This window comes from Oryzias latipes, chromosome 3 (genome assembly GCF_053564925.1).
Source record: "Oryzias latipes strain Hd-rR chromosome 3, Olatipes_Hd-rR_3.1".
NCBI classification, from domain to species: Eukaryota; Metazoa; Chordata; class Actinopteri; order Beloniformes; family Adrianichthyidae; genus Oryzias; species Oryzias latipes.
This window is the reverse complement of record NC_136239.1, coordinates 4,820,001-4,830,000: the sequence shown is the minus strand read 5'-3', so window position 1 is coordinate 4,830,000 and position 10,000 is coordinate 4,820,001. Positions and strand designations below refer to the sequence as shown.

At 39.3% G+C, this 10,000-nt stretch overlaps 9 non-coding genes across 9 annotated transcripts; all 9 read left to right on the top strand.

Moving 5' to 3' along the window:
- Window positions 1–494: 494 nt before the first annotated feature.
- Window positions 495–576, top strand: trnas-uga (transfer RNA serine (anticodon UGA)). The gene has a single exon. It is a non-coding gene; the product is annotated as a tRNA-Ser (tRNA).
- Window positions 577–1,336: 760 nt separating this feature from the next.
- On the top strand, window positions 1,337–1,418 carry trnas-aga (transfer RNA serine (anticodon AGA)). Its single transcript has one exon. It is a non-coding gene; the product is annotated as a tRNA-Ser (tRNA).
- A 760-nt stretch (window positions 1,419–2,178) lies between these two features.
- On the top strand, window positions 2,179–2,260 carry trnas-aga (transfer RNA serine (anticodon AGA)). Its single transcript has one exon. It is a non-coding gene; the product is annotated as a tRNA-Ser (tRNA).
- A 1,321-nt stretch (window positions 2,261–3,581) lies between these two features.
- Window positions 3,582–3,663, top strand: trnas-uga (transfer RNA serine (anticodon UGA)). Its single transcript has one exon. It is a non-coding gene; the product is annotated as a tRNA-Ser (tRNA).
- Window positions 3,664–4,984: 1,321 nt separating this feature from the next.
- Window positions 4,985–5,066, top strand: trnas-uga (transfer RNA serine (anticodon UGA)). The gene has a single exon. It is a non-coding gene; the product is annotated as a tRNA-Ser (tRNA).
- Window positions 5,067–5,826: 760 nt separating this feature from the next.
- Window positions 5,827–5,908, top strand: trnas-aga (transfer RNA serine (anticodon AGA)). Its single transcript has one exon. It is a non-coding gene; the product is annotated as a tRNA-Ser (tRNA).
- A 760-nt stretch (window positions 5,909–6,668) lies between these two features.
- On the top strand, window positions 6,669–6,750 carry trnas-aga (transfer RNA serine (anticodon AGA)). Its single transcript has one exon. It is a non-coding gene; the product is annotated as a tRNA-Ser (tRNA).
- A 1,321-nt stretch (window positions 6,751–8,071) lies between these two features.
- trnas-uga (transfer RNA serine (anticodon UGA)) lies at window positions 8,072–8,153 on the top strand. The gene has a single exon. It is a non-coding gene; the product is annotated as a tRNA-Ser (tRNA).
- Window positions 8,154–9,474: 1,321 nt separating this feature from the next.
- On the top strand, window positions 9,475–9,556 carry trnas-uga (transfer RNA serine (anticodon UGA)). The gene has a single exon. It is a non-coding gene; the product is annotated as a tRNA-Ser (tRNA).
- The last annotated feature ends 444 nt before the right edge of the window (window positions 9,557–10,000 follow it).

Sequence of the window (10,000 nt, the reverse complement as noted above, 5' to 3'; positions counted from 1 at the left end):
ATCCTGCCGACAACGATACAAGTCTCTTGCACTTAAACTTTACAAACATTTAACACAAATAAAGTTGTGAGCACCATGCCAGCTCGGACCAAGACTACCAAGGCGTATTGGATCTCCTTCAAGATGCGACTGGATGCATCACAATGGAACGTAGCAGGGAGCTTCTTGCCTTCTGATTGTCGTTTGTTAGTACAAGTACAGGCCTTGTCATGCAGCGTGTTTTTGTCTGTTACTGGTTCACTATGAATTAACTACAAAAAATATTCAGATAGGCACATTTAAGTATCATTTTCTTTATACATGTCCTCCATCATTGGATGAATGCTTTTCAACATGTTAAAGACACCATTTTCATTGGAGTTGGTCTTTAAGGCCTTAGTGCATGACCATCGGATAAACTGAGTTTTAAATCCAAGCTTAAATCCAAGCTCTAATTTCCGCCTACGACAGAATCCATTGGCAGTGAAGGAACCAAACGCTGTATAGTATCGTGTGTTGTTGTGGCCGAGTGGTTAAGGCGATGGACTTGAAATCCATTGGGGTCTCCCCGCGTAGGTTCAAATCCTGCCGACAACGATACAAGTCTCTTGCACTTAAACTTTACAAACATTTAACACAAATAAAGTTGTGAGCACCATGCCAGCTCGGACCAAGACTACCAAGGCGTATTGGATCTCCTTCAAGATGCGACTGGATGCATCACAATGGAACGTAGCAGGGAGCTTCTTGCCTTCTCATTGTCGTTTGTTAGTACAAGTACAGGCCTTGTCATGCAGCGTGTTTTTGTCTGTTACTGGTTCACTATGAATTAACTACAAAAAATATTCAGATAGGCACATTTAAGTATCATTTTCTTTATACATGTCCTCCATCATTGGATGAATGCTTTTTAACGTGTTAAAGACACCATTTTCATTGGAGCTGGTCTTTAAGGCCTTAGTGCTTGACCATCGGATAAACTGAGTTTTAAATCCAAGCTCTCAACAGAATCTTTCATTTTTCATTAGGGTTATGTTTGAACATTAGAATGAAGAGAAATGTTAGCCAAGTATGCTAGAAATTTACAAAATTCTTTAGATTTAAGGCAAATTTTTAGGCGTTGTGTTTGAGGAAACAATGTGTGGTTGTTGGGGAAATGAAATTGGGCATGGTGGTAAAATGGTTGTCATATTTTCCTTTTTTGAAATGATCCCTTGTTTTAATTGCCAGCAAATTTATCCCAATGATTTTTGCTAAAACAGGAATTGTATTTTACTGTAGTCAGCTTGGAAATGAATTTCCGCCTATGACAGAATCCAATGGCAGTGAAGCAACCAAACGCTGTATAGGTTCGTGTGTTGTTGTGGCCGAGTGGTTAAGGCGATGGACTAGAAATCCATTGGGGTCTCCCCACGTAGGTTCAAATCCTGCCGACAACGATACAAGTCTCTTGCACTTAAACTTTACAAACATTTAACACAAATAAAGTTGTGAGCACCATGCCAGCTCGGACCAAGACTACCAAGGCGTATTGGATCTCCTTCAAGATGCGACTGGATGCATCACAATGGAACGTAGCAGGGAGCTTCTTGCCTTCTGATTGTCGTTTGTTAGTACAAGTACAGGCCTTGTCATGCAGCGTGTTTTTGTCTGTTACTGGTTCACTATGAATTAACTACAAAAAATATTCAGATAGGCACATTTAAGTATCATTTTCTTTATACATGTCTTCCATCATGGGATGAATGCTTTTTAACATGTTAAAGACACCATTTTCATTGGAGTTGGTCTTTAAGGCCTTAGTGCTTGACCATCGGATAAACTGAGTTTTAAATCCAAGCTCTCAACAGAATCTTTCATTTTTCATTAGGGTTATGTTTGAACATTAGAATGAAGATAAATGTTAGCCAAGTATGCTAGAAATTTACAAAATTCTTTAGATTTAAGGCAAATTTTTAGGCGTTGTGTTTGAGGAAACAATGTGTGGTTGTTGGGGAAATGAAATTGGGCATGGTGGTAAAATGGTTGTCATATTTTCCTTTTTTGAAATGATCCCTTAATTTAATTGCCAGCAAATTTATCCCAATGATTTTTGCTAAAACAGGAATTGTATTTTACTGTAGTCAGCTTGGAAATGAATTTCCGCCTATGACAGAATCCAATGGCAGTGAAGCAACCAAACGCTGTATAGGTTCGTGTGTTGTTGTGGCCGAGTGGTTAAGGCGATGGACTAGAAATCCATTGGGGTCTCCCCACGTAGGTTCAAATCCTGCCGACAACGATACAAGTCTCTTGCACTTAAACTTTACAAACATTTAACACAAATAAAGTTGTGAGCACCATGCCAGCTCGGACCAAGACTACCAAGGCGTATTGGATCTCCTTCAAGATGCGACTGGATGCATCACAATGGAACGTAGCAGGGAGCTTCTTGCCTTCTGATTGTCGTTTGTTAGTACAAGTACAGGCCTTGTCATGCAGCGTGTTTTTGTCTGTTACTGGTTCACTATGAATTAACTACAAAAAATATTCAGATAGGCACATTTAAGTATCATTTTCTTTATACATGTCCTCCATCATTGGATGAATGCTTTTTAACATGTTAAAGACACCATTTTCATTGGAGTTGGTCTTTAAGGCCTTAGTGCATGACCATCGGATAAACTGAGTTTTAAATCCAAGCTCTCAACAGAATCTTTCATTTTTCATTAGGGTTATGTTTGAACATTAGAATGAAGATAAATGTTAGCCAAGTATGCTAGAAATATACAAAATTCTTTAGATTTAAGGCAAATTTTTAGGCGTTGTGTTTGAGGAAACAATGTGTGGTTGTTGGGGAAATGAAATTGGGCATGGTGGTAAAATGGTTGTCATATTTTCCTTTTTTGAAATGATCCCTTGTTTTAATTGCCAGCAAATTTATCCCAATGATTTTTGCTAAAACAGGAATTGTATTTTTCTGTAGTCAGCTTGGAAATGAATTTCCGCCTATGACAGAATCCAATGGCAGTGACGCAACCAAACGCTGTATAGGTTCGTGTGTTGTTGTGGCCGAGTGGTTAAGGCGATGGACTAGAAATCCATTGGGGTCTCCCTGCGTAGGTTCAAATCCTGCCGACAACGATACAAGTCTCTTGCACTTAAACTTTACAAACATTTAACACAAATAAAGTTGTGAGCACCATGCCAGCTCGGACCAAGACTACCAAGGCGTATTGGATCTCCTTCAAGATGCGACTGGATGCATCACAATGGAACGTAGCAGGGAGCTTCTTGCCTTCTCATTGTCGTTTGTTAGTACAAGTACAGGCCTTGTCATGCAGCGTGTTTTTGTCTGTTACTGGTTCACTATGAATTAACTACAAAAAATATTCAGATAGGCACATTTAAGTATCATTTTCTTTATACATGTCCTCCATCATTGGATGAATGCTTTTTAACATGTTAAAGACACCATTTTCATTGGAGTTGGTCTTTAAGGCCTTAGTGCATGACCATCGGAAAAACTGAGTTTTAAATCCAAGCTTAAATCCAAGCTCTAATTTCCGCCTACGACAGAATCCATTGGCAGTGAAGGAACCAAACGCTGTATAGTATCGTGTGTTGTTGTGGCCGAGTGGTTAAGGCGATGGACTTGAAATCCATTGGGGTCTCCCCGCGTAGGTTCAAATCCTGCCGACAACGATACAAGTCTCTTGCACTTAAACTTTACAAACATTTAACACAAATAAAGTTGTGAGCACCATGCCAGCTCGGACCAAGACTACCAAGGCGTATTGGATCTCCTTCAAGATGCGACTGGATGCATCACAATGTAACGTAGCAGGGAGCTTCTTACCTTCTCATTGTCGTTTGTTAGTACAAGTACAGGCCTTGTCATGCAGCGTGTTTTTGTCTGTTACTGGTTCCCTATGAATTAACTACAAAAAATATTCAGATAGGCACATTTAAGTATCATTTTCTTTATACATGTCCTCCATCATTGGATGAATGCTTTTTAACATGTTAAAGACACCATTTTCATTGGAGTTGGTCTTTAAGGCCTTAGTGCATGACCATCGGATAAACTGAGTTTTAAATCCAAGCTCTCAACAGAATCTTTCATTTTTCATTAGGGTTATGTTTGAACATTAGAATGAAGATAAATGTTAGCCAAGTATGCTAGAAATATACAAAATTCTTTAGATTTAAGGCAAATTTTTAGGCGTTGTGTTTGAGGAAACAATGTGTGGTTGTTGGGGAAATGAAATTGGGCATGGTGGTAAAATGGTTGTCATATTTTCCTTTTTTGAAATGATCCCTTGTTTTAATTGCCAGCAAATTTATCCCAATGATTTTTGCTAAAACAGGAATTGTATTTTTCTGTAGTCAGCTTGGAAATGAATTTCCGCCTATGACAGAATCCAATGGCAGTGACGCAACCAAACGCTGTATAGGTTCGTGTGTTGTTGTGGCCGAGTGGTTAAGGCGATGGACTAGAAAACCATTGGGGTCTCCCTACGTAGGTTCAAATCCTGCCGACAACGATACAAGTCTCTTGCACTTAAACTTTACAAACATTTAACACAAATAAAGTTGTGAGCACCATGCCAGCTCGGACCAAGACTACCAAGGCGTATTGGATCTCCTTCAAGATGCGACTGGATGCATCACAATGGAACGTAGCAGGGAGCTTCTTGCCTTCTCATTGTCGTTTGTTAGTACAAGTACAGGCCTTGTCATGCAGCGTGTTTTTGTCTGTTACTGGTTCACTATGAATTAACTACAAAAAATATTCAGATAGGCACATTTAAGTATCATTTTCTTTATACATGTCCTCCATCATTGGATGAATGCTTTTCAACATGTTAAAGACACCATTTTCATTGGAGTTGGTCTTTAAGGCCTTAGTGCATGACCATCGGATAAACTGAGTTTTAAATCCAAGCTTAAATCCAAGCTCTAATTTCCGCCTACGACAGAATCCATTGGCAGTGAAGGAACCAAACGCTGTATAGTATCGTGTGTTGTTGTGGCCGAGTGGTTAAGGCGATGGACTTGAAATCCATTGGGGTCTCCCCGCGTAGGTTCAAATCCTGCCGACAACGATATAAGTCTCTTGCACTTAAACTTTACAAACATTTAACACAAATAAAGTTGTGAGCACCATGCCAGCTCGGACCAAGACTACCAAGGCGTATTGGATCTCCTTCAAGATGCGACTGGATGCATCACAATGGAACGTAGCAGGGAGCTTCTTGCCTTCTCATTGTCGTTTGTTAGTACAAGTACAGGCCTTGTCATGCAGCGTGTTTTTGTCTGTTACTGGTTCACTATGAATTAACTACAAAAAATATTCAGATAGGCACATTTAAGTATCATTTTCTTTATACATGTCCTCCATCATTGGATGAATGCTTTTTAACGTGTTAAAGACACCATTTTCATTGGAGCTGGTCTTTAAGGCCTTAGTGCTTGACCATCGGATAAACTGAGTTTTAAATCCAAGCTCTCAACAGAATCTTTCATTTTTCATTAGGGTTATGTTTGAACATTAGAATGAATAGAAATGTTAGCCAAGTATGCTAGAAATTTACAAAATTCTTTATATTTAAGGCAAATTTTTAGGCGTTGTGTTTGAGGAAACAATGTGTGGTTGTTGGGGAAATGAAATTGGGCATGGTGGTAAAATGGTTGTCATATTTTCCTTTTTTGAAATGATCCCTTGTTTTAATTGCCAGCAAATTTATCCCAATGATTTTTGCTAAAACAGGAATTGTATTTTACTGTAGTCAGCTTGGAAATGAATTTCCGCCTATGACAGAATCCAATGGCAGTGAAGCAACCAAACGCTGTATAGGTTCGTGTGTTGTTGTGGCCGAGTGGTTAAGGCGATGGACTAGAAATCCATTGGGGTCTCCCCACGTAGGTTCAAATCCTGCCGACAACGATACAAGTCTCTTGCACTTAAACTTTACAAACATTTAACACAAATAAAGTTGTGAGCACCATGCCAGCTCGGACCAAGACTACCAAGGCGTATTGGATCTCCTTCAAGATGCGACTGGATGCATCACAATGGAACGTAGCAGGGAGCTTCTTGCCTTCTGATTGTCGTTTGTTAGTACAAGTACAGGCCTTGTCATGCAGCGTGTTTTTGTCTGTTACTGGTTCACTATGAATTAACTACAAAAAATATTCAGATAGGCACATTTAAGTATCATTTTCTTTATACATGTCTTCCATCATGGGATGAATGCTTTTTAACATGTTAAAGACACCATTTTCATTGGAGTTGGTCTTTAAGGCCTTAGTGCTTGACCATCGGATAAACTGAGTTTTAAATCCAAGCTCTCAACAGAATCTTTCATTTTTCATTAGGGTTATGTTTGAACATTAGAATGAAGATAAATGTTAGCCAAGTATGCTAGAAATTTACAAAATTCTTTAGATTTAAGGCAAATTTTTAGGCGTTGTGTTTGAGGAAACAATGTGTGGTTGTTGGGGAAATGAAATTGGGCATGGTGGTAAAATGGTTGTCATATTTTCCTTTTTTGAAATGATCCCTTAATTTAATTGCCAGCAAATTTATCCCAATGATTTTTGCTAAAACAGGAATTGTATTTTACTGTAGTCAGCTTGGAAATGAATTTCCGCCTATGACAGAATCCAATGGCAGTGAAGCAACCAAACGCTGTATAGGTTCGTGTGTTGTTGTGGCCGAGTGGTTAAGGCGATGGACTAGAAATCCATTGGGGTCTCCCCACGTAGGTTCAAATCCTGCCGACAACGATACAAGTCTCTTGCACTTAAACTTTACAAACATTTAACACAAATAAAGTTGTGAGCACCATGCCAGCTCGGACCAAGACTACCAAGGCGTATTGGATCTCCTTCAAGATGCGACTGGATGCATCACAATGGAACGTAGCAGGGAGCTTCTTGCCTTCTGATTGTCGTTTGTTAGTACAAGTACAGGCCTTGTCATGCAGCGTGTTTTTGTCTGTTACTGGTTCACTATGAATTAACTACAAAAAATATTCAGATAGGCACATTTAAGTATCATTTTCTTTATACATGTCCTCCATCATTGGATGAATGCTTTTTAACATGTTAAAGACACCATTTTCATTGGAGTTGGTCTTTAAGGCCTTAGTGCATGACCATCGGATAAACTGAGTTTTAAATCCAAGCTCTCAACAGAATCTTTCATTTTTCATTAGGGTTATGTTTGAACATTAGAATGAAGATAAATGTTAGCCAAGTATGCTAGAAATATACAAAATTCTTTAGATTTAAGGCAAATTTTTAGGCGTTGTGTTTGAGGAAACAATGTGTGGTTGTTGGGGAAATGAAATTGGGCATGGTGGTAAAATGGTTGTCATATTTTCCTTTTTTGAAATGATCCCTTGTTTTAATTGCCAGCAAATTTATCCCAATGATTTTTGCTAAAACAGGAATTGTATTTTTCTGTAGTCAGCTTGGAAATGAATTTCCGCCTATGACAGAATCCAATGGCAGTGACGCAACCAAACGCTGTATAGGTTCGTGTGTTGTTGTGGCCGAGTGGTTAAGGCGATGGACTAGAAATCCATTGGGGTCTCCCTGCGTAGGTTCAAATCCTGCCGACAACGATACAAGTCTCTTGCACTTAAACTTTACAAACATTTAACACAAATAAAGTTGTGAGCACCATGCCAGCTCGGACCAAGACTACCAAGGCGTATTGGATCTCCTTCAAGATGCGACTGGATGCATCACAATGGAACGTAGCAGGGAGCTTCTTGCCTTCTCATTGTCGTTTGTTAGTACAAGTACAGGCCTTGTCATGCAGCGTGTTTTTGTCTGTTACTGGTTCACTATGAATTAACTACAAAAAATATTCAGATAGGCACATTTAAGTATCATTTTCTTTATACATGTCCTCCATCATTGGATGAATGCTTTTTAACATGTTAAAGACACCATTTTCATTGGAGTTGGTCTTTAAGGCCTTAGTGCATGACCATCGGAAAAACTGAGTTTTAAATCCAAGCTTAAATCCAAGCTCTAATTTCCGCCTACGACAGAATCCATTGGCAGTGAAGGAACCAAACGCTGTATAGTATCGTGTGTTGTTGTGGCCGAGTGGTTAAGGCGATGGACTTGAAATCCATTGGGGTCTCCCCGCGTAGGTTCAAATCCTGCCGACAACGATACAAGTCTCTTGCACTTAAACTTTACAAACATTTAACACAAATAAAGTTGTGAGCACCATGCCAGCTCGGACCAAGACTACCAAGGCGTATTGGATCTCCTTCAAGATGCGACTGGATGCATCACAATGTAACGTAGCAGGGAGCTTCTTACCTTCTCATTGTCGTTTGTTAGTACAAGTACAGGCCTTGTCATGCAGCGTGTTTTTGTCTGTTACTGGTTCCCTATGAATTAACTACAAAAAATATTCAGATAGGCACATTTAAGTATCATTTTCTTTATACATGTCCTCCATCATTGGATGAATGCTTTTTAACATGTTAAAGACACCATTTTCATTGGAGTTGGTCTTTAAGGCCTTAGTGCATGACCATCGGATAAACTGAGTTTTAAATCCAAGCTCTCAACAGAATCTTTCATTTTTCATTAGGGTTATGTTTGAACATTAGAATGAAGATAAATGTTAGCCAAGTATGCTAGAAATATACAAAATTCTTTAGATTTAAGGCAAATTTTTAGGCGTTGTGTTTGAGGAAACAATGTGTGGTTGTTGGGGAAATGAAATTGGGCATGGTGGTAAAATGGTTGTCATATTTTCCTTTTTTGAAATGATCCCTTGTTTTAATTGCCAGCAAATTTATCCCAATGATTTTTGCTAAAACAGGAATTGTATTTTTCTGTAGTCAGCTTGGAAATGAATTTCCGCCTATGACAGAATCCAATGGCAGTGACGCAACCAAACGCTGTATAGGTTCGTGTGTTGTTGTGGCCGAGTGGTTAAGGCGATGGACTAGAAAACCATTGGGGTCTCCCTGCGTAGGTTCAAATCCTGCCGACAACGATACAAGTCTCTTGCACTTAAACTTTACAAACATTTAACACAAATAAAGTTGTGAGCACCATGCCAGCTCGGACCAAGACTACCAAGGCGTATTGGATCTCCTTCAAGATGCGACTGGATGCATCACAATGGAACGTAGCAGGGAGCTTCTTGCCTTCTGATTGTCGTTTGTTAGTACAAGTACAGGCCTTGTCATGCAGCGTGTTTTTGTCTGTTACTGGTTCACTATGAATTAACTACAAAAAATATTCAGATAGGCACATTTAAGTATCATTTTCTTTATACATGTCCTCCATCATTGGATGAATGCTTTTCAACATGTTAAAGACACCATTTTCATTGGAGTTGGTCTTTAAGGCCTTAGTGCATGACCATCGGATAAACTGAGTTTTAAATCCAAGCTTAAATCCAAGCTCTAATTTCCGCCTACGACAGAATCCATTGGCAGTGAAGGAACCAAACGCTGTATAGTATCGTGTGTTGTTGTGGCCGAGTGGTTAAGGCGATGGACTTGAAATCCATTGGGGTCTCCCCGCGTAGGTTCAAATCCTGCCGACAACGATACAAGTCTCTTGCACTTAAACTTTACAAACATTTAACACAAATAAAGTTGTGAGCACCATGCCAGCTCGGACCAAGACTACCAAGGCGTATTGGATCTCCTTCAAGATGCGACTGGATGCATCACAATGGAACGTAGCAGGGAGCTTCTTGCCTTCTCATTGTCGTTTGTTAGTACAAGTACAGGCCTTGTCATGCAGCGTGTTTTTGTCTGTTACTGGTTCACTATGAATTAACTACAAAAAATATTCAGATAGGCACATTTAAGTATCATTTTCTTTATACATGTCCTCCATCATTGGATGAATGCTTTTTAACGTGTTAAAGACACCATTTTCATTGGAGCTGGTCTTTAAGGCCTTAGTGCTTGACCATCGGATAAACTGAGTTTTAAATCCAAGCTCTCAACAGAATCTTTCATTTTTCATTAGGGTTATGTTTGAA